The sequence below is a fragment of the Diorhabda sublineata genome, chromosome X, assembly GCF_026230105.1.
Source record: "Diorhabda sublineata isolate icDioSubl1.1 chromosome X, icDioSubl1.1, whole genome shotgun sequence".
Taxonomy (NCBI): domain Eukaryota; kingdom Metazoa; phylum Arthropoda; class Insecta; order Coleoptera; family Chrysomelidae; genus Diorhabda; species Diorhabda sublineata.
Window position 1 is genome coordinate 37940383 of NC_079485.1, and position 20865 is coordinate 37961247.

The window sequence follows — 20865 nt, forward strand, 5'->3', positions numbered from 1 at the left end:
AATTGTGGCTGTCAAAAAGTGGGATTATTTTGCTCGCAAGTATGCACCAATTGTCAGGGTTAGACTAGCTCCAATATAGAAACAAATACAACAGATGAAGATATTTATGATATTAATGAAGAGACTATTGATGCATCCCTTTTCTTAGAATAGCGAATAGAAATTCTGCAAGAAGAAGAGAATGAAGACGAAGAAATAATTGTCGAAGTAGAATTAGAATCATGTTATATATGTAGAAAAAAAAACAACCTATTCCACTTTAATCATTAGCAATATTACTATTCTTTCAATTAATAGGATAAGATCTGATCAAACTTTCTTTATTACAATAGATCGTGGAGTATACCTACTGGGGAAACCACGTTAAAAAACATGCGCCAAGTACATTACCCCATAGGTGGTGCGGAAATGTGTGCATATTATGTAATATATGAATTTTCTAATGATTAAAACCGCGATATCTCACGAATGCTGAGTCGTAAGAGAAAAAGTGAATGGACCATTTTTGTAGAGAATTGTATGATCTACAACTTTTGTCTGACCTACTTTCACGATAATACTTACTGTTTTCAAGAAAAATAAAAAAAACCTTAATTTTGTACTTTTGACCTTGAATAAAATTTTTTGCAGGGGTAGGATCGAAGGGGACTTTTGACATTTCATTTGTAATGGTGTATTTAATGTCAATTTTCAGCTCTATGCAAATTTTGCCTAACTCAAATGTCTATTTTTACTGGAATATTGTTATTTTTAAGTTTTAGTCTTCTTATGATTTTTATCTATTTTTGTTCCGTCAGTACATTCTTCGAATTTGGCAATCCTATTAATTCGTCATATCTTTATCTGTAACTCTTTCTGTACCTCTTGATTCTTGAGTTCTCTTACATCAAATATTATCACCCCCTTATTATTCTTGTTTTTAAATGTAGGTATTCATTGTTCCACTTCTAATATAACTAAGGAATGGTAAAACCAACAAACGATAGCGTCAAACGTTATACTGGTAATTAAAGTGGCTTGAAAGTGAGATAATCCACTCGAAAATGGGAGTCGCTTTCAGTAATTTTTGAAACTCAATGAAAACATAAGAGTTGATGGAACAAAAAATATGTAAGTCATTTGATAGAACTAGATTTCCAATTTGTTTTAATATTATATTTCAAATTTTCATATAATTTATATTAGTTTTGGTTTGATTTGAATTTCACACGTACATAAAATAAATTTAGATGTCTTTGTATACTTCTTCTTTAAGTGAAATGAAAATTTCCTGCCTCATTTCAAATGTACGTGACAAAATATCATCACGAAAGAACCATCGTGCAATTGCAATAGTACAACAAAGACGAGTATTCAGCTTCCATATTCTCACACAGTGTTTTAAAAAACCTTGCTTTCAATGGTCGAGATTTTATGAAACTTCACCACACCTTATCCAGTGCAGGACTGAGATATTTTGACTCCAGTACGAGGGAGGAAGATTGACTTTTCATAAAAAAAAGTTACTTTACTATGAAAAATATTTTACTTTCCAAAATAATAACTATACATATTTAACAGCGAGTTTCCAATTTTTTTAAAACCATTCAAAAAATAAATGTTTCGCAAAATACGTGTTTGTCTCCGCCTCTATCTGTCTGAAATCGCTCTCCACCCAGTGGGAGCCAGAACAGGTAAAAATGGCAAATTAAGCAATCAACGCTGTTGTGATAATAATGGACAGGCTTATTTTCTGATGCAACATATGCAGTTGGTTTTTCTTCGGCTTCTAAACATTTCAGCAAATGAGGATATATTGGTCAGTTATAGTTCTCTGCCTTCAATACAATGAACTTATGTTACATCTTTAGGTACCCAAAACTGTCCTAATTAATTACTTTTACTTTTCTGGGAGTAAGATCCTCCGATGAACTCCATTGTTTTGGCTGAACTTTTATTTCTGGTGCAATGCGGTACAATATGTTTCCAAATTTACTTGCATTAAGTTTGAAGATGTTCAAACATTCGTTTAAATTTTTACTTCTAGCAAGTTTTTGATCAGCACTAAGCAGCTGCGACACCAACTTTGTAGATAACTTTTGCATATGTAAATTTTTATGCAAAATATTGCAGACTCATTCGGTTGAAATATATATTCCAGGAGCTATCACATATTCCACGATTGCTAAGTACGAAATTTATTAACCTTTTTTTAAAAAAGGTATTATTGTCCCGGACCTTCAGCACCATCTGTGATCAAATGTCCAGATTTAAAATAACATATAATAGTATATATCGTAATATTTTTACTCTTTTCTGCCAACTTGAATAAATTCAAAATTTTGTCTTATGTTCATATCCGGATAATAAAAATTAACGATTTTATCTTGGATTTGCGGCCTGAGGAACGGAGTCTATTATTCCAGTGGAGTAAATAAATTAGTTATTTAATAAAAATTCTCCGCCTTCAGATGACGTAGAATTAATAAAAGAATTTATCGATTGAAAACGTCATTCTGAATTAATCTGAAACGTCATTAATACATGTTCTCGACTGTTTTCTGCTTAACAAATTTATGTAGTAGCACCTAGCCGCGTACAGTTCTCAAACGGTATTCGAATAGAAGAACTTGATGGCTCTAAACGAGCAGAATCCGATAGAACGATAAAGCGTTAAATAAAATGATTATATTGCGAAATATTTCATAATACGACCAGATATTGTGATCATGTATATATAAATTATATTAAAAAATACTAAAAATATGCTATTAGAGTTAATCGAACGATGGAACAAAAAATAATTCTTAATATAAGAGCAATATGACGAGAAAATTAAAGTCTCTGTTCCAATAGCGTGGGGTACATTTTTTAACTATCTTGTGTTTCGAAATAAGATAAGTGAAACGGTATATTATTAATATTGAGCACCCCACGCCTTTAGAACAGTGAAATTAATTTTCTTTACATTCATTTTATTCTCATATTAATTATGTAAAATTTATTACATACAGATACAAATAACGTAGCAAAAGCAAGATATAATTTGATAATTTATTATGTTCTTCATAACTTATTTATTTTTTCCTAAAATAATTTGATAACTGTTGAGTTTATAAATCAAAATAAGTTATATTGTAACATATTATACCAGGAATCACGGTAGAACTTGACAAATATCAATTTGTTAAAGCAATCCTAGTCCTAGTAAAAGTCTGACTTCTCAGTTCAAAAATGGATCGGGTAGAGCCATAAGCGGTGATTAATTTTTTATGTTTTTTTTAAATGAGTTGGTCCCAACGCAATTTCACAAAAATTTTGGCATTTACATCAGGGGATCTGCAGTATTATATCAGAGTGAACAGAGGATAGTGTCGTGATTTTAAATGTGGTAGACTATTAGGCAAATAGTTAAGGATTATGGTCTCTCATACCATTTAGTACATAATATACTCACTACCGAACTGAACATGACAAAATGAGCGGAGTGTAGTCAAAACAAAGAAAATTAGTAACAATGATGTACACAGTGTAGTACATGAGTTTACCATATGAGCCTCATATGGTAGACTTCACTGACAAAAATCTTAATGCACGCGTCAGTGATATGTCTCATCAAGCATTACATAAAGTTTACAGTTTCTGCTTCGATTCATTTTATTATAATAGAGCTGGAATGACTACTCAGTCAAGTTATTTAAAAAAATTGTTGGTCTAAGTTGGGGACGAGAATCATTAGAAGACCCACGTGCAGGACGAATAATTAGAAGATGATCCACTTGCAGGAGGTCGTGTGACGGTAACTACTAGAAAACATTAAAAAAGTTAGTGGAAGAAATTGGTCTAAGTGACAGGAATATAAAAACAAAAGAAATCGCATCGGAACGGCATCGAAAATGAGAGTCAAAGAAAGCGAAGGGCACAAAAAGCTCCATAAAAGTGGTGACTACAATATTTTGGTAGTGCGAGGATATATTTTCGATTGATTGGGGAGTCAAATCTTACAAAGGTAGTTAAGTCAAAAAATCATCGAAAAAATATGCTGAAAAATCATTTGATGTGTGCACTTGCTCCAATCCACACTGTTTCGCTTTCCAAGGTTATTGTAAAGGAATGGAGCTTCACAGAAATTGAAACCCTGATCTGGTCCCGTCTGACTATTTCTCTTTTGCAAAGCTGAAGACCGAGTTGAAAGGTTTAACAGCGACGATGGAATTTAACAGGCGGTATAAAACATTTGGACTCTAAAGATGCATTACATTTTTATAGTAACATGAAAGCATTAGTCAGACTTTCTGAAAAGTGTTTGAAAATAAAGGGAGAATATATTGAAAATTTATAATAGGTTTCTTATTTATGACATTTCTTTCTGTTAGGCTAAGAACTCATAGGCCGCACTACGTAGATACCAAAATGTAGAGTAAAGAGTGGAGACATCGAAAAAGTTCAAGATGAAACCTTCATCGGGTAAGGTCATGTTATTGCAGTTGAGATGCTGAGGGCATAATGTGAACAGATTATATGCAGCCACAACTGCGGGTACAAGGGAGTCATAATTACAGGTACTTATTATGTCCATTTAATTACGAGAGCTAATGAGACAAAAACGGAAATAAAGTTGAACAAAGTTGTTCCTCTTCATCAGAAAATCGCACCTTTTCAATTAGTCCATCTCCTCATTTTTCCAAGATTTGGCCCCAGCGATCAACGGCTGTTTCCAAAACTCTTCGGTAACAGATTTTGTTGTAGTATGAAACGGTTAAACAATATATTGTTGACGTAAGCAAAAATGTTGTAACCTTAATGACTAATATTGAAAAATGGGAATGATATCTTTGCAAAATTTTTATTGGAAAAGTAAAGGAATCATCCCTAGATTTTCATTTTCTGTTTCTTATTTGATTAATTAATCCGTTCATCTTTCTTTTGATTACTTTATTTATTATTTTATCGAGATAATTATTTTATCTTGATGCAGTTTTTGTTATTTTGAAAACTGTGTATTTAAATTAAAGATCCGATCCTCAAGATCTTCTAAGACTCATTCTGTTATGATTGTCATCACTTAATATGGATGGCCCAACAGCACAGCCATCAATTTTCGTTTCATTCCGTTTTAAGTATGTTTGTGCATTCTTGAATTTCAATCAGCAATTTTTACTGGTTTATGTATGTCAAATACTAAGAAAATTTAGATGGTAGGTAGAATTATTTATATAGATCTGTTCGAGGCTCACAATGTTACCTAACACTTGACTCAATAATTATTCGAGTTATATCAACTGTACGTAAATTACATTTGTCAATCTTGACGATGTAAGCTGGTTCTATAAAACAATAGTCGATTGAATTGTAAGCACATTGAAATTGTAAGTTATATTTAGTTACTTGTTAATGTTCCATATTCTCACGAAACGCTCTCGCGTTGTCTGAAATCTTACTACTAATATTATATCATTTATTCTCCTTTGAAAAACTATAAATACTTATTTTAAAAACTTTCGTTTTGCTTTAATGCGGTTACCAATTAATTCACTTAGAACGACTCTCTGTATTCACATTGTGACTCCTTGAAGGCATGAATGAAGGCATTAGGCCCAATCCTAGTAAAATAGAGGCCATTAAAAACTTTCCTATTCCAAAGACTGTGAAAGAAGTCAGACCATTCTTAAGACTCATTGGATATTACAGAAGATTCATCTCAAATTTCTCAAGAATAACATCACCCTTTTGTCGATGCACTCGTAAAGGAGCTATCAGAGACACAAAGAATGTTAATCACAAATAATGTTTTGAGAAGTGCAAACAACTCTTATGCAATGCCCCAGTTCTGCAGTACCCAGATTTTTCAAAACCTTTTGTTTTGACAACCGACGCTTCCAATATTGCCATTGGCTCTGTATTATCACAAAACAAACCATCCCATTTCGTATTACTCCCGAACTTTGAACTCCACCGAGCAAAATTATTCAACTATCTCGAAAGAGAACTTCTGGCAATCTTAGATTCCTTTAAATACTTCCGCCCGTTTTGTATGGTCAAAAATTCACTGTCCAAAGCGACCACAATCCTCTAGTATGGATTCGCAAAATTAAAGACTCGGTTAACCCGAGGGAGATTGAAACTGGAAGATTACAATTTCGATGTAATATAACGTAAAGGCAAAGAAAACCAGGTAGCCGACTGTCTTTCCACAGTACAGGTCAACGCACTTTCAAATTCTTCTATTTGTGCCGAGCCCCCTGATCCCCACGTTTTCGATCTAGACGAATTCCTAAAGAAGAATCCATAAAAATCAATCTCTCAGCGAGAATACCAAACACACCGCAACCGAAAATCCGATTTTCGGAATTCCTATATCTGAAGATCCCATCAATTCAGCAACAAATCAAATTATTATTATCCCTAAATTCAGAGAATATGACAATATTTATAAGAAACCTTTTAATTAATTAATTTAATTAATTGGATAATGGAAATACCTGATGCTCTCAAAAAATACTTAGACCAAATGAAAAATTCGCTATACATGTATCCCACGAATTTCGACCTTTTATCTGTGATTACTTCAAGAAAACTATTGACTCGACCGTTAAGGCTATAAGTTACTACAAGACATAGAAGAAGAACAAAGACAAATATACTGTGTAAAACAATATCATACCGAATATCACAACGGCATAGTCGAAACTTATAAACATTTGAAAAATCAATTTTATTGTCCAGCCATGAAAACTACTATTACTAATTCATTAACCAATGCGAGATTTGCTTAAAAAATAAATATGAACGACTTGTTCCATTGTAACAAAAATTATTACCTAACGATTGTAGATTCATTTAGCAAACATGCTCAATGCTATAAAATCTCTGATAAAACTGTAATTAAAGAATTCATGAAACTCCACAAAATTGAAATACGTTTCACAACGGTCAATAACTCATCTTCTAATTCCCCTGTTGAACGATTCCATTCCACCCTTATAGAAAAACTTACGAGAACAAAATCCAGATGATCCCTTAGATGATACTTTCACACATGCAATTTTAATTTATAATCAATCAATCCACAGTTCCACTAACTTCTCACCTTTTTCAATTCTCTATGGCCCCTATACCGAAGAAATACATTTCGATTTTGATCTCCCGCTATACGAAACATAGAACCAAAGAAATAAAGACGAACTCCAACCGTTCATAATAGACTTATATAATAAAGAAAAACGACAGAAAATTCTAGACAAACAAAATGAAAATACTGAACCAATTTCTGTAATCGATCCAACTAGTTCTGTCTACGTAACTAAGAAAAAACATCGACCTAAACTAAGCTCTCCATATTCTAAACTACATCCAAAAAAACAAATCAAAACTAAAATTGTAGGTATGACCGACAAACAAAACACCACAAGTACTCACTTAAAATTCGCAAAACGACTTCGTAACGTAAAGAAAAAGAATATCTCATCTTTACAGGACGACCCTATCCCTGGGACATCTGCTCAAGATACAAGAAATCCCCAATAACGGCTATTATGCAGAAGACATAGGCAATCATTATCATAGATATCATTATCATAGCAAAATCATAATCATAGACATATTTTACTTAATTTAGAAAAATTAACTGATACTTTAGAAACGAACCCTAATGACCTTTTCGATTCTCCTTTAGAAAATGGATCTTTAGCTCCTTTGAAATTTCAATATAATCACCTTTTAAACGAAGCAAAACATAAAAGAGGTTTGTTCAACGTCCTCTGAACAACTATTAAATATATATCTGGAAACCCTGATGATTATGACTTGGAATTATTGAAATCACAAATTACTGCTGTAGAGGTTAAAGGAAATGAAATCATTAACAATCTTAATAAAGAGATATCTTTTGGACACTCTATTGATACGAGATTTAGTAATCTTCTAAATTGCACTTCATAATGACATACTAAGCATTCAAACTATAAACGAATTCCTTTTGAAACTGATTCTAACTATAACTTTATCCCAACAAGACCTTTCGAATATTGAACTCTTTACTTTAGATGAACTGGAAACTTAAAAACAAGAATTATTAGAAGCATATTCTCGAAATGACCTTTTAATCAGTAACGAACATCTCTATCAATTAATTGAATCTTCTAAATCATTAGTTTGCATTAGCACCAAGACAATGCTCATAATACTGAAAGTACCCATCCTTTATCCTCATTCTTACCCTACATCTAGAATCTACCCAAATCAGCACCAGCTTAGCTGAACACATCATCTGTACGAAACGTATAAGATCGCAATGCAAAATCCCGAATATAGTGAATTGCACCAAGTCAATCACAACAGAGAACTTTTCACAAGAAACCAGCAAAGTAATTCTATTAGGAATAGTTCATCCAACCATATTTCAAAACCAAGACATTAGGAGAAGTAGCATCTTAATGACAAACGAGCCAATTACTATAGAAGTAATACGATACAATAAGAAAACTGTGCAAGAAATTACAGTGCCGCAAGTAGTCCCGATCAAGCTGCATCCGAAGCACGAAATTATGCTGGAAAAACTCCAAATTCCAGAGACGCATAGACAAGATCAACCCATTGAACCAATTCCATTCCTGCCGCAATTTTCTGCAGGACTCAGTATTGTTTCCTTAATTAAAATTTTGATAATTTTAGCCATTTGAATAACAGTCTCTGTAAAGAAACGAAGAAGAATTCCCAGGTTCTTATATGGTCCCAAACTACAACCCACTCAAATCCAGATTCTCCAAGATTTGTTCTCAAAGACTTCGAGGACGAAGTCAACACCAAAGGAGGGAGGAGAAATGTGAAAGGTCCCCGACACTGCCACACGACCAGCGGCATATTACTTTCGACGTGCATTTCGTGATATTAATTAATTTTAAAGATTTTTAAAAAGGCCTACAATAAGAGGAATGTCATCAATCTTTGGTGTTTTGGTTGGTCATCCCCTTCGAGAGCAAAAACGTGTAATAGGTATGTAGAATTTAAGAGAAGAACGAAAATATTAGATGGTGAACCTCGTCCTGGTTGACTACCCAGTGGGGATTATCTCAATGAAGCTGTGATTATCAAAGATAATCATGTGACATATGACGAAATTAAAGATTTTCGGCGTTCGAATTGAAATATGTTGAAGATCATTCATGTCCATCCAAACTATGTTCAAAATGAGTGCCTATTTGTTAACTAATGCACGTAAAGCATATAGAGTGGATTGGGCTAAATTGGTGATGAACGTACGAAAAACATCGTTACGGGTGATGTGTCGTGGTTGTATCGCTACAATCTTGAAACCAAAAAACAGTCGATGGTTTGAAAAGGAACTGCCTCAACGGGCACGCAGCGTTGGAAGAAAATGGAAGCTGCGTTTTTCTCAAAAAGCGTTTATATCAAGATAACTGTAGTGGAAAATATATAGTGAGAATTTTCGATAGAATTAATACACATCATCATCACAAAGTGCCGATCCAAGTTTTTGAAACTTGGTTTCATGGAATGAGTATACTTATAGGTGGTATTCTGCTTTACCATGTGGAAATATCAAAACGGATTATACAAAACTTTCGGATCTGTCATTTACTGTAACCACTCCTGAAATGGTCCACAAATTATGTACTCTTTCATTCTTCCATCCACCAAATAATTCAGAAAATTGATAAAATTCAAAAGTTAAACGTGAAATTTTCATGTAGGACGTAAAGATGATCAGTATATAATACTCATTGACCTTGATCATTAACAAATTTGTTTGATTGACCGTAAGATTTCCAGGACATTTGATCAGTTCATCAAATGGTTTCTCGAATGAGGTTTGATAATATCAAATGAGTAATTAGTGCTAAATAATTCGGACCTCAAAGCTTCCCCTCTCGATTAGACAGACCCATTCTCTATTTAGCGGGGTTGAAAGACAGATGGGAACGGTACAGTGATAAATTACATCAAAATAAATATGAGAACATTGAGACGTAATCAGATTGTTTATAGACACCTTAAGTCGTAGTCTGATTAGAAAATTTGAAATATAAATAGACTTTTAATACTATATCTCTCAAATGTATATCAGTTATAAAGTTAAAAGCCTAATTATATGAATATATAGACATGGTTTCGTATATTCCATTTCTTCTTTGATTTAGCTTTGCTTCTACAATTCTTTTAAACTATTCAACACTTTATCACTTAAGGTTTGCCAATTTGTTCTTTATCCCATTCTATTCCCTTTTTAGGTACTTCTACATTCATCCGTTCTATTGGACCTCTTGATTTTAATTTGTATACAATTGAGGTGCCTATTATACTCAGGTGATACTATTTTCATGTCGTCTGCAATAGACTTTCCTTCAAGGAAGTGCAAGAACTTGTGAAAGTATTTTTTTATTGACGCACCTTTCTGTCATTCAATTTTGGTCAGAGACTCATATATGTTGGTATAATCCATAATATTCTTCAAGTTTCAATGAAATTTTGACATATATATGTAGCTCCAAAAAACACAAAACAAAGAAATCGTACAAGCTTGAATGTTTGTTAACATAAGAGTTTTGAGAGATGATTCGGTTTGGAAATCGTTCTTCATAAATGCCCTATTGCTGAAGCTACTAATTGTTCCGATTCGTATTCCGTTTAGGGTACGAGAGCTCTCTTGTCATATTCCTGTAATGACCGGGAATTCGATTCCTGCAGTTCTATTAGTACACAATTATATTTAGATAGCAAACAATCTGAAATCTTGGATGATAAGATATAATGGCTGAAAGAATTCAAACTAATTAAAAATCGTTCATGCGTGTATATCTACACATCAAAGTATATTAACGAGTTTAATTATTTATGGTTATTTATATTACTGAAATATAATTTTTAACACTGTTTGTTGATATTGATGGATGGTTTGATGAGGAAATAAATTTGTTTTTTAGTTTATGTTTCGTGGAACTTTCATTACATTGCGCTTTCCTTCTACAACTGTGTTTGCAAGGGTCAAAACAATACTCCATAATTTCGCCCCGTAGAGCTATTCCCAATGGTAAAAGGAAGTCGTTTGTAGAAGAAAATATTTCCTACTCCCCTATTCATATGTCTCGAACGTATTTTCTGTAGGACTAATTGAGATAAAATTGACGGAGAGCTATAAATGTGGATAGATATATATATTGCCAGCCGTCAGTTGAAGTTGAGGTTAATTTTCCCGATCGAATTTTTCTCCAAATTGGATAACAAAAGTCCCACTGATTAAAATCAACTTATTTTGGAAAAACTTAGCACAATTTTGAGAATGGTTTCAATATATAAACAATTTCGTTTGCACTTGAGAAAATGAATTAGAAAGATTAATAGAGAAACAAATTAGCAGACATTTGCACTTTGAGTGAATATGTTCAAGGAAGTACCCAGAATTCATCATTCAAAAAGCCCGTCGTTAAAGTGGCATTGTGTTTTCACAGAAGGCAGTTGCTTTGTGCTACTTTTTCTCAGTTCATCCCAGTGTATTTTGTGATTTTACTTTGGGTAAAAAGGCAGGAAGTTACGTCTTTGAGTTGAACGGAATCCAAAAATGGACGGTCAATAGTGAAAGTGACACAGACAACTAAAGTGCAGTCGGAATTGTTACGAGAAAATAATTTGAATGATATGCAGGGTTTAATGAAACAAATTGATCGAAAACTAAAACATATTTGGGATAAGAAAATTTATTCTCCGTATGATTGCGAAAAAATCTCCGACCAAAATCAAATCTCAAAACAACCACAGTATTATCCTGATACGCACAATTTTGTTACTAAAATTACTCGATGGGTTTCCAGGCTATAAAAATCGTAAAGGCTCGAGTTAAGGGTCTAACATGTTGACTGTATAATAGTTTTTAACTGTATCAAACAATGGTTCTGTATTACAAAAAATAAAACTGGGTAAATGAAAAAAGAAAGGAAAAATTCAGTTGTACAATTTGTTGTATTAATTGGATTATTGCTGCACACCTTTTTGGCATACTTCAAATTAAGTTTCTGATTGCAATTTAATCCATTTTTTACCATATTTCGCTTAGTCTCAATGACCATTCAATTAGACCTCTAGATAGATGCTGTAAAGCTCTAACCTGCTGGTTCAAATTGTCCCGTTAAGACATGGCGAAGTCCAATCAAAAGTATAGATAACTACTTCTTGGAGGTATTTTACTATTTTACAATATTTCCTTTCCAAAAATGGGCGTTTGGCATTACATACAAGAGTACTAATTGCATATCTATATAGAATAATAAATTGTAGCGGCCTTTGATGCTCTGTACCTTGACACCAAATATTGAAAATAATAGTTCCATAATGTTTGTAAGGAGCTGTTTAATTTATTTTATTAAACACCTTATGTTATTAGTTTGCTGAGATTCTAAGTAGTTGTACAATAGACACATATTTGAGAAAATAGTTGCATTGAGATAATACAGAGCAGTTTTAAACAAAATAACCAACTTTGTTCAAATTTTATTAAATATATGTTTAATATACCAAAACAATTTGTTAATTATATAGTAAATGGAAGTAAAAGCGGTTTCTATAAAAATTGCTCGGTCAGCTAACTTTATGAATTCCCTGAACATTTTTTATAAATATGGTATTGGAAAAACTTTAACACTTTAACCAACTTACTTCCAATCTACCAGTGAATTTCAAGTTATAATTCAACAGTTCCAATTCCCTTTGTACTCTTTCGAGTATCCTACTCATTCGATTGATCAGTACCAAAGATACGAGAAAATTAGACTTTTTAAACGATAATTTATTGAATTAATATTATTATTTGAGACAAGAAATAAATAAGAATCCAAAAAATGAGGAGTATAAGGAATAAACAAAATGATAATTACAAAAAATAAAAAGTAATATTAAACAAAATCATAATAAGGGTTGGAATAATCTACTTTTGTCAGCCAAACAATATCTTCATCTCTTTACAATCTCATAACTCTCAATTATTTATCTGTGATTCTACCACAAACTTGATTATGTGTTCTTATCTTTTTTTTTCAAAGTCATAGTGAGTATTATGTTTCAAATAACACCAAAGAACAAAAATCATTTAAATATGAATCTAGTGATTTGAAACGTCGCTTGATGGCACCACGTGAAGAAATACTTGGAAATAACTTGGAGTGCGGTTTGTTGTGAGCAAGACAACCGTCGTAGAGTTAACATGAAGAGATAGAACTATAGAAACAATGTGCATTTATCCAAATATTCATTTTCCGATAAATGTCATTAATTTAGAAAGGGCCTATTATGTAGATCCACAAAATTCTCGTCTAAGATTAAACTTTTTGGTGATATTGAGACTGTAAGTAAAGACATGTTCAAGTGTTTACTTTTAGGAAACCAATTAGGTAATGTTTACGATGTATTGAGAGCGTAGATTCATCCGTAAAATATATTTACGTTTGATAAGATCTTCGGAAAGAATTTCGTTAGTCGTTGTTAGAAATTCTCGATAGAAACCTCCCCATTCTTGTTTTGATAATGATCGGTTTCAATTCTAATAAGTGGGGTACTTGACAAGCAGAATGGGAATCCGGTGGAACAATTTTATAATTTACCGCGACGTTCTATTCGCACTGTTAGATTGTAATGAAACTGGTTGTATTACATGGTTCAGGAAAGGAGACTTGTTACGTTTAAAATATATATCTTTTATAAATTAGTTTCATACGTATAATATTCACTTACATATAACATTGAGTATTTTCCTAATACTGTTATTCCTTATCTAAACAAAAACTAAAAATAAATTTTCACGCACACAAAATATCTGACTGTCAAGAGTTAATGACTCTTCATATTAAAAACATGATAACAACACATTTAATCGAAGAGATAATTAAGCACAACAATCAAACTCAAATGATAAAAAGAACAAGTGCTCTCAGCTGATATAATTGTTCGGTTTATCAATTGATACTAAATAATAATAATAGAATATGAAGAAGTATTTCCTGCAAACTATGAAATATTTGGTTTTACAGGTTGATAGAAAAGTATTGTATGTTTCATGTTCAACAGTATAGTTATTCTGTTTAACTTTATCTACTGTTTTATTTATTATATCGGATTATCTCTTCGTATTTATTAGTATGGAATCTAAATCTAAAAGGGGCACGAGATGAGAGTATTCAGATATAATGATCTCTGATAATGATTTTTTCGGTTATTAACACTTTGTGTGCAAAAGAGTTCAACACCTCTTAAAAATGAAATGCAGGGCCTATTGTTTGCTAATGTGTCACATATTGTAAAAAAATTGTAATTTGATATTAGAATAATTTGTTTAAATGTATTTTTGAGTGCTTCCAAAATGATATATTATTCTATTGCAGAACGAGTATTTTTTAAAATCAGAAAGTGCGCAAGAAGAGAGAATGTATTTAATCAGCTTCATGGAGACAAGCAACTTTATCATTCACATAAGTTTTAAAGCTAGTGAGTATATTTCGTAAAACTGAGTCAGTCGCTAATAAAATCAAAGAACTATGAAAATATTGTTAGCACTGCAGCACCACCTTTATGTCATGTTAATTTAGATCCCACAAGTACAAGAAAATTGGCTGAAGAATCTTATTTTTCGTGCACTACGGTTTTAAAATATCATAGCTTTCATCTTTAAATGATACATTTCTTAGAGATACACGACTACTGTTAATTGACATTACCACTCATAAAATAAATACTAATGCTTTTTATTTAATATTTGTTTTTTTAGATGATTTTCCTTTTTCTTAGAATAAATCGACGTAATTAATATTAATCAGATAACGAAAATGATAAGAGTATTCTAAAACACATACCCCCTCGAATTGAATGTGTGTGCAGGAATTAATGGTACCATCGTATTGTTAAACAATTGTTTGCCACAAAATTTGAACGGTTATTTTTATCGACATTATTGCCGAGCTTAAGACACTGTAAGACAGTAGCTTATGAACGCTTTCTTGGTAACGGAATGAATGTAGAGGCTTTATTGAATGGCTTGCAAAATCCTCCAATGGTCTTTGGATTTATTTTTGTGGGATGAGCAAAATTTATAAAACAGAGCCTACTTCGTTGAAAGAACTAAAACGACGAATAATACATGAATGCAATTTTGACGTTTGCTCATTATATAATGAAAATAAAACTTAACAATTATTATCGATCACTTACCACATAAATGTCAAAAAAAATTGCATATTATTTTATCGTTAACTAATACATTTCAAATTTTCACCAACACCAAATGGAAGATGCTATGGATTCAAATTATTTTCATTTACATTTTATAAATGACAACGTTATTATAAGTAAATTGACTGTTATTATTGATATGAATACGATCAAAATGATAGATATTAGATTGAAAATAAAATAAATAAAGATCTCAAAACATAACAATATCAGGGTGCTTCTAACTTCCAACGTGCAAATTGCCTATTCTCAACCAAAGTGGGGACAGGGGAGTAAAACAAAATCTCTAAATATTTTTCTCAAATTTAAATGAAGATAGGAACCTTGAAATTGAAATATTTCAATTAATCAATATTTCTCACACGTCGTTTTTGAATATTGAATTTTGAATCCCATGAATTTCAAGTTTTTACAATTTATACAATTTAAAGTCACCTCAAATCTTAACTAATTATTTTCCAGAAAAGAGAAAAGCTCGGAAAATATATTAAAATTAGTCCACTTTGATATTTAATTGCCACGTTCCCAATAAGAAAACGCATATATATATATATATATATATATATATATATATATATATATATATATATATACATAATAATTGAATAATAAGTAAATCCTAAGACACCAAGAAATTAATATAGTATATAATATAATAATTTATATAGGACAAACATCTTGATAATTAGAAAATAGATTAGAAAGTTATTATTACAACAAAAATAATAATTAACATTAATAAACCATGAAATATTAAATAAAACATAAATTTAGTAATGTAAGTTGCGAAAATTCTTGAATCAATATAAATACAAGAAAAAAAGATCAGAAAGTTTTCACTGATTTGATGATGAATATTTCTAGTAAAACTTATAATTATATTTTATAAATCTCAATGTAGCTGCAAATAATTTGAATTTAATTGTTTTAGTTGAATGTTATCCATTCTAATTTCTCCACGGAAATTTCAAATATTTAAATTTTTTATGTTAAATTTCATACCATCTTACAGCTTTGTATAAATTTATATTTTCTTGTAATCTCTTTAGCTCCTCGCTATTAATAATAAATCTCCAAAAAACCCTATAGCAATTTGTCTCTCTACATTTATCTTTTGTCAAGTTTTCCTACATTTTGTCCACAATTACATTTAACAGTGGGCATAATCTTCCTACTTGCTTCAATCTTATAGTGGTTTTAAATCCATCTAGTTTATGGTTATTTTGTAGTATGAAATTTCTGTATGTTTCATCTATAGATATATTTTGAATAATTTTGAAAATTTGATTCCCCATTTCTTTCATTTTCAGCTCTTTCCATAATCTCTCCCTCTCTCTCTCTCTCTTTTAGAATGATAAAAGGTGCTCAATGAGCAGGCAGGCAAAAGGACGACAGATTTGTTCCTGAGAGCCCTTCCTCACGGATTAAGGAACACCTAAACTGTGAGAAAGAGAGAAAAACAAAGGATCTAAAAATATGGCTGCTAAATAACCAAAACCTACTCAAGTAAAACAATCCCCTCGGAGTAGGCGGAAGAAATACTGCTGTTATGTGTTTGGATATGAAAGAGACTTGACCACATCACATATTCCATAAACATAAAGTAGTGAGACTGTATAACCTTTTTAATCGTAATTTGAAGTTTTTTCAGATCAGAATTATTTTTTTACGGTGGAAAACTGTCAAAAGTAAATAGCATTAGTAGTTATGATGATTCTTTAAAGGGTATCGGTGGCTACTCGGAACTAAAGTATCATATGAGCAAAGTCCTGCTTCAACTATTCAACGGTAGTGGCCTTATGGTATATTATAATATTTTCTATGCTAAATGTTTGAATCTCCTAATTCTAAGTCTAGTCCATATACATACCTACCCGTTTCTTTTTTCCATTGTTGCTTCAAAACATGATAAGATTAATAGATTTTCTTCTGTGACCTGGATATTTCAATTTGCCCATTTTAACAACAGAATTTCTGTAAAAAAGTTAACCGTTACTAATTCTATTAGACACAAATAGTAGTACTACTTTTATAGAAGATTATAGATTCAGATGTTTGCCATAACCTGTTATATCTGTTTCAGGCTCAATAAAATTTCAATTGCTCCAGGAATGTAACGAACGACTAATGAGAGGTTTATATTTTACATAACCAGTAAAATTAATTTGGGAAACAATAACAACTTCAAAGTGAAATTTGCGGTAAACCAATACAAATTGCTTATTTTGCGATGATTATAGTCGTATGTATTATTTTATCGAAGGTAAAATATAAAACGTGAGAACAAAATTATACGAATATGTCTGTAATAAAACTGAAATTGAGTTTAGTTCGCATTATTTTGGTTCAGTATAAACAAAGTAAAAGATACAGCATATATTTCTTATCCTGGCCCAAAGTCGCTTAATTTGGTTTAAAATTCTAAGATCCTGCTATGAATTTAACAAAAAAGCTCATTCGATTCAAAAATGTCAAGACAATGCTAATATTGGTAAAATGAATTAAACACACAGTACCATCACCATTATGGAAATGGTGATGGTACAAAAATTTGGAGCATTCGACAAAGCGAGAATTAATTCAGTCTCCAAGTTCTCCAATAATGATTTAGAAAACTCAACTTTTCATGAAATCTTATGGTTTTACAAAACACCAATGCAGTATACCGAAATACTATTAGTATGATTTTTGTTGAGGAAATACTCTGGAGTGTAGGGTGTATTTTGAAAGGTTTCCAATTCGTTCAGGGGTCAGAAGGATCAGAATGTCTCAGACGAAGAAGTGTATCTTTGAAGATTTTGATCCTTTATCCTTATAAGCAGCTGTGAGGCCTCCTTCATTATAAAGTGACTCATTTAGCAGAGATCGAATTATTTTTTTCTGATGATATAGGCTGTAGATCGCGTTCGAAGAAATAGATGTAGTGTTGCCCACGATATTTTCGTTTGGTAGAATCTCGAGGCTGTGGAGACGACACCTTACATTTTCCATGCAAAACAAGACGGAACTTTTAAAAAGCCTCCAGTCTCGCGTGAGAGTCTCGCAAAAATTTCGAAGTATAGCAGAAAAAATGGATTATATTAATCGATTATTCTAATTATCGCAAAATTTTTTCGAAATTTTTTACCACGTTACAACGCCCTTTTTTAGAGCTTTTAGTCAAGATGGTGGAATTTCAGTGATGGCATGCTCTAGCAGTTACACTGAAATGTAAAAAGGGCCTCAATTTTTTATGTTAGAATGCATATCTACAAAAATTTGCAGTAATAGAAAATCGATAGACATAAATTATTGATAAACAAAATTTTAACAAAACAAACTACATGGGAAAATATGCTGGGTTGCCAAAGTTTATTGTACCAATCAATGTGTTAATGACAAAGTAAAAAGTAAAACTGTTAAATGGGACCTTTAAGCCGACTAAAACTAAGTAGATGAACAGCTTATAATGGGCTTTCAGACAGCCAAAGATAAAATTCTAAAACACTACCAAAGAACAAATTGGATTTACACCGTAGTTTTAATTTTAGATTGTCAGCATAAATTAGATACTTTTGACGCTACCAAGTAAAAAAAGAATTGAAGAAAATTAGCCTAAAAAAATTTAAGAATTTTGCAAAGGCTTTTTAAACTCAGATTTTGATGCTTTATATAAGATGGCTTCATCATTATCGCATAGCCAAAAAATGATGGAGGAGTTTCAACAATATATTTCTTTGCCGTGATGTGACAAGACAATGGTGGAAGGACCATGACTATCAGTTTCCTGTGCTGAGTGCGATGGCGAGGGATTTTCTCAGCATTCAAGCCACATCTGTACCAACATATAGGCAGATTTTTCGTGCTTCGTTAACCATAAGGAAACATCGGTATAGAATGAATAGTAGATCAGCTAGATGATTTTTAGTCTTAAATGACTGGGCGTTTTCTCTTAATATATATATATATATATATATATATATATATATATATATATATATATATATATATATATAATTTAGAGACATGCTCTAAAATAATTTCACTGGAAGCAATTATCATAGTTAGTATTACACTCAAACGACATACACTCAAATTTAGATCTAACAAACTATAAGGAAAGGTTTTAAAAGTTTTAATATCTTTAAAACCGCGACTGTTACGCATTATAAAACGGTCTCAATATGTAATCATTAAAAGTAAAATACTCATAAAACTCGGCAAAATATCTTCACATTCACAATATGTTTAGATATAAAGATGTAGTATTCAGTTTAGAAAATATATAGCCGGAAGAGTACTTTCGAGAATGTTTATTTCTGTAACCGCCAGTAACAATTTCAGACAATGTGAATGATCCAAAACTGCTCGGTTAAAACGGAACAATGAATGGCTTATTAGCAAAATTGCTTCAACGAAATTCCTTTAGGATATAATACTGAATTTATAAAAAAAATGAAACTCATTCTATGTTATTCTTCTCTTTAATGTGTAATGTTCAGAAAACTTCGAACTAATCAAATATCGGCATACAATTGAACTGATTTTCAACTCATCATTTTATATAGTCTACCGCATCCCTCCCAGAATAGACTGAAAGTTCGATTCTTCTGAGAATATCCAACTGGTTCACCCTCGTTTCTAGGGAATTAAGGCACCTTCTCACGAACCAAATTTTATTGATCGATTCGAGTTATAACGAAAATTTGACATCGAGTTGGTTCAGGAAAAATTAGTTCACCTTGTATCCCTATAGGACACAATATACTTTCGGAACTACACGTAGACAAAAATCAACTATTCGCTAATCACAAACAGATATTTTTATTTGAGAAAAATACAAAATTTAACAAAAATTAAGCTTCGACATCTTGTAATGTTAAAAAAACTTCTCGGAGCAATCTGTGGTTTGAACTCTAGTTTGCTCTATTTTACAGGTGACATTTACTCAGACATTTTTCTGTCCGTTGTCACAAATGAACAAAAAACAAAAAAATCGTGCAGTTTGTACGCCGTAGTGCTTTTGGTTAATCTTGTGCAGAAATACAAAGAAATAATCAAATCCAAAAAGAACTTGGAGGCGAAGAAAAAAAATGGGGATGTTGGCAGAGAACTCAATGATGAAATTAACATAAACATGTTTTCGATAGAACCACAACGAATTTAAAAAATGTGAGACAGTTTAAAGATTCGCTCTAGAAAAAACAACTTTGTTTTCTCGGCGTGTCGACAATGTTGATAATTCCTTCATCGAGTTCATCTAATATACACTGCAAATGTTCGATCATTCTACCAAAACCCTTTATAATAAATGTAAACAATTTGGAAATAAGTTCGGATTTTCCTTTCCATGTACTATTACCACCAGACCGCCGGTAACGTTTAAACCAAAGTTTGTCAGTCGACGTTTGAGGTTTAAGCTTCACTTGTAAAATTGGTCCTAGAGAAGTAGAGAAATAATACTAATATATTATGAGGCACAGAACTTAGTAATAGATATAAGTAAGAAACAAAGGAGAGAGTAGAGAGATCACTTAGACAAAATAACCGGTAAGTTACTAAGAAAACAAATCACAATTGCCAATAAAATGGTTTGAAAGCTGGTCTCCATCATCTCAACTGTTTCTGAGAAACCCTTATAGAAAACATACGTAATTCTTAATTAATTATTTCCCA

The 20865-nt window shown here is 31.7% G+C and overlaps 1 protein-coding gene across 3 annotated transcripts in view; it reads right to left on the bottom strand.

The window, feature by feature from the left end:
* Window positions 1-20865, bottom strand: part of LOC130451864 (plexin-A4) — a 262174-nt gene that overhangs the window by 174361 nt on the left and 66948 nt on the right. The window contains exon 2 of one of the 3 annotated variants that reach the window (XM_056791218.1): window positions 17085-17184. The exons of 1 other annotated variant lie outside the window; for it this stretch is intronic. The gene's annotated coding sequence lies outside the window, so the exon portion shown is untranslated. Of the gene's footprint in view, window positions 1-17080; window positions 17185-20865 lie in introns of all 3 variants that reach the window. One more of the 3 variants, XM_056791220.1, reaches the window with a different exon arrangement.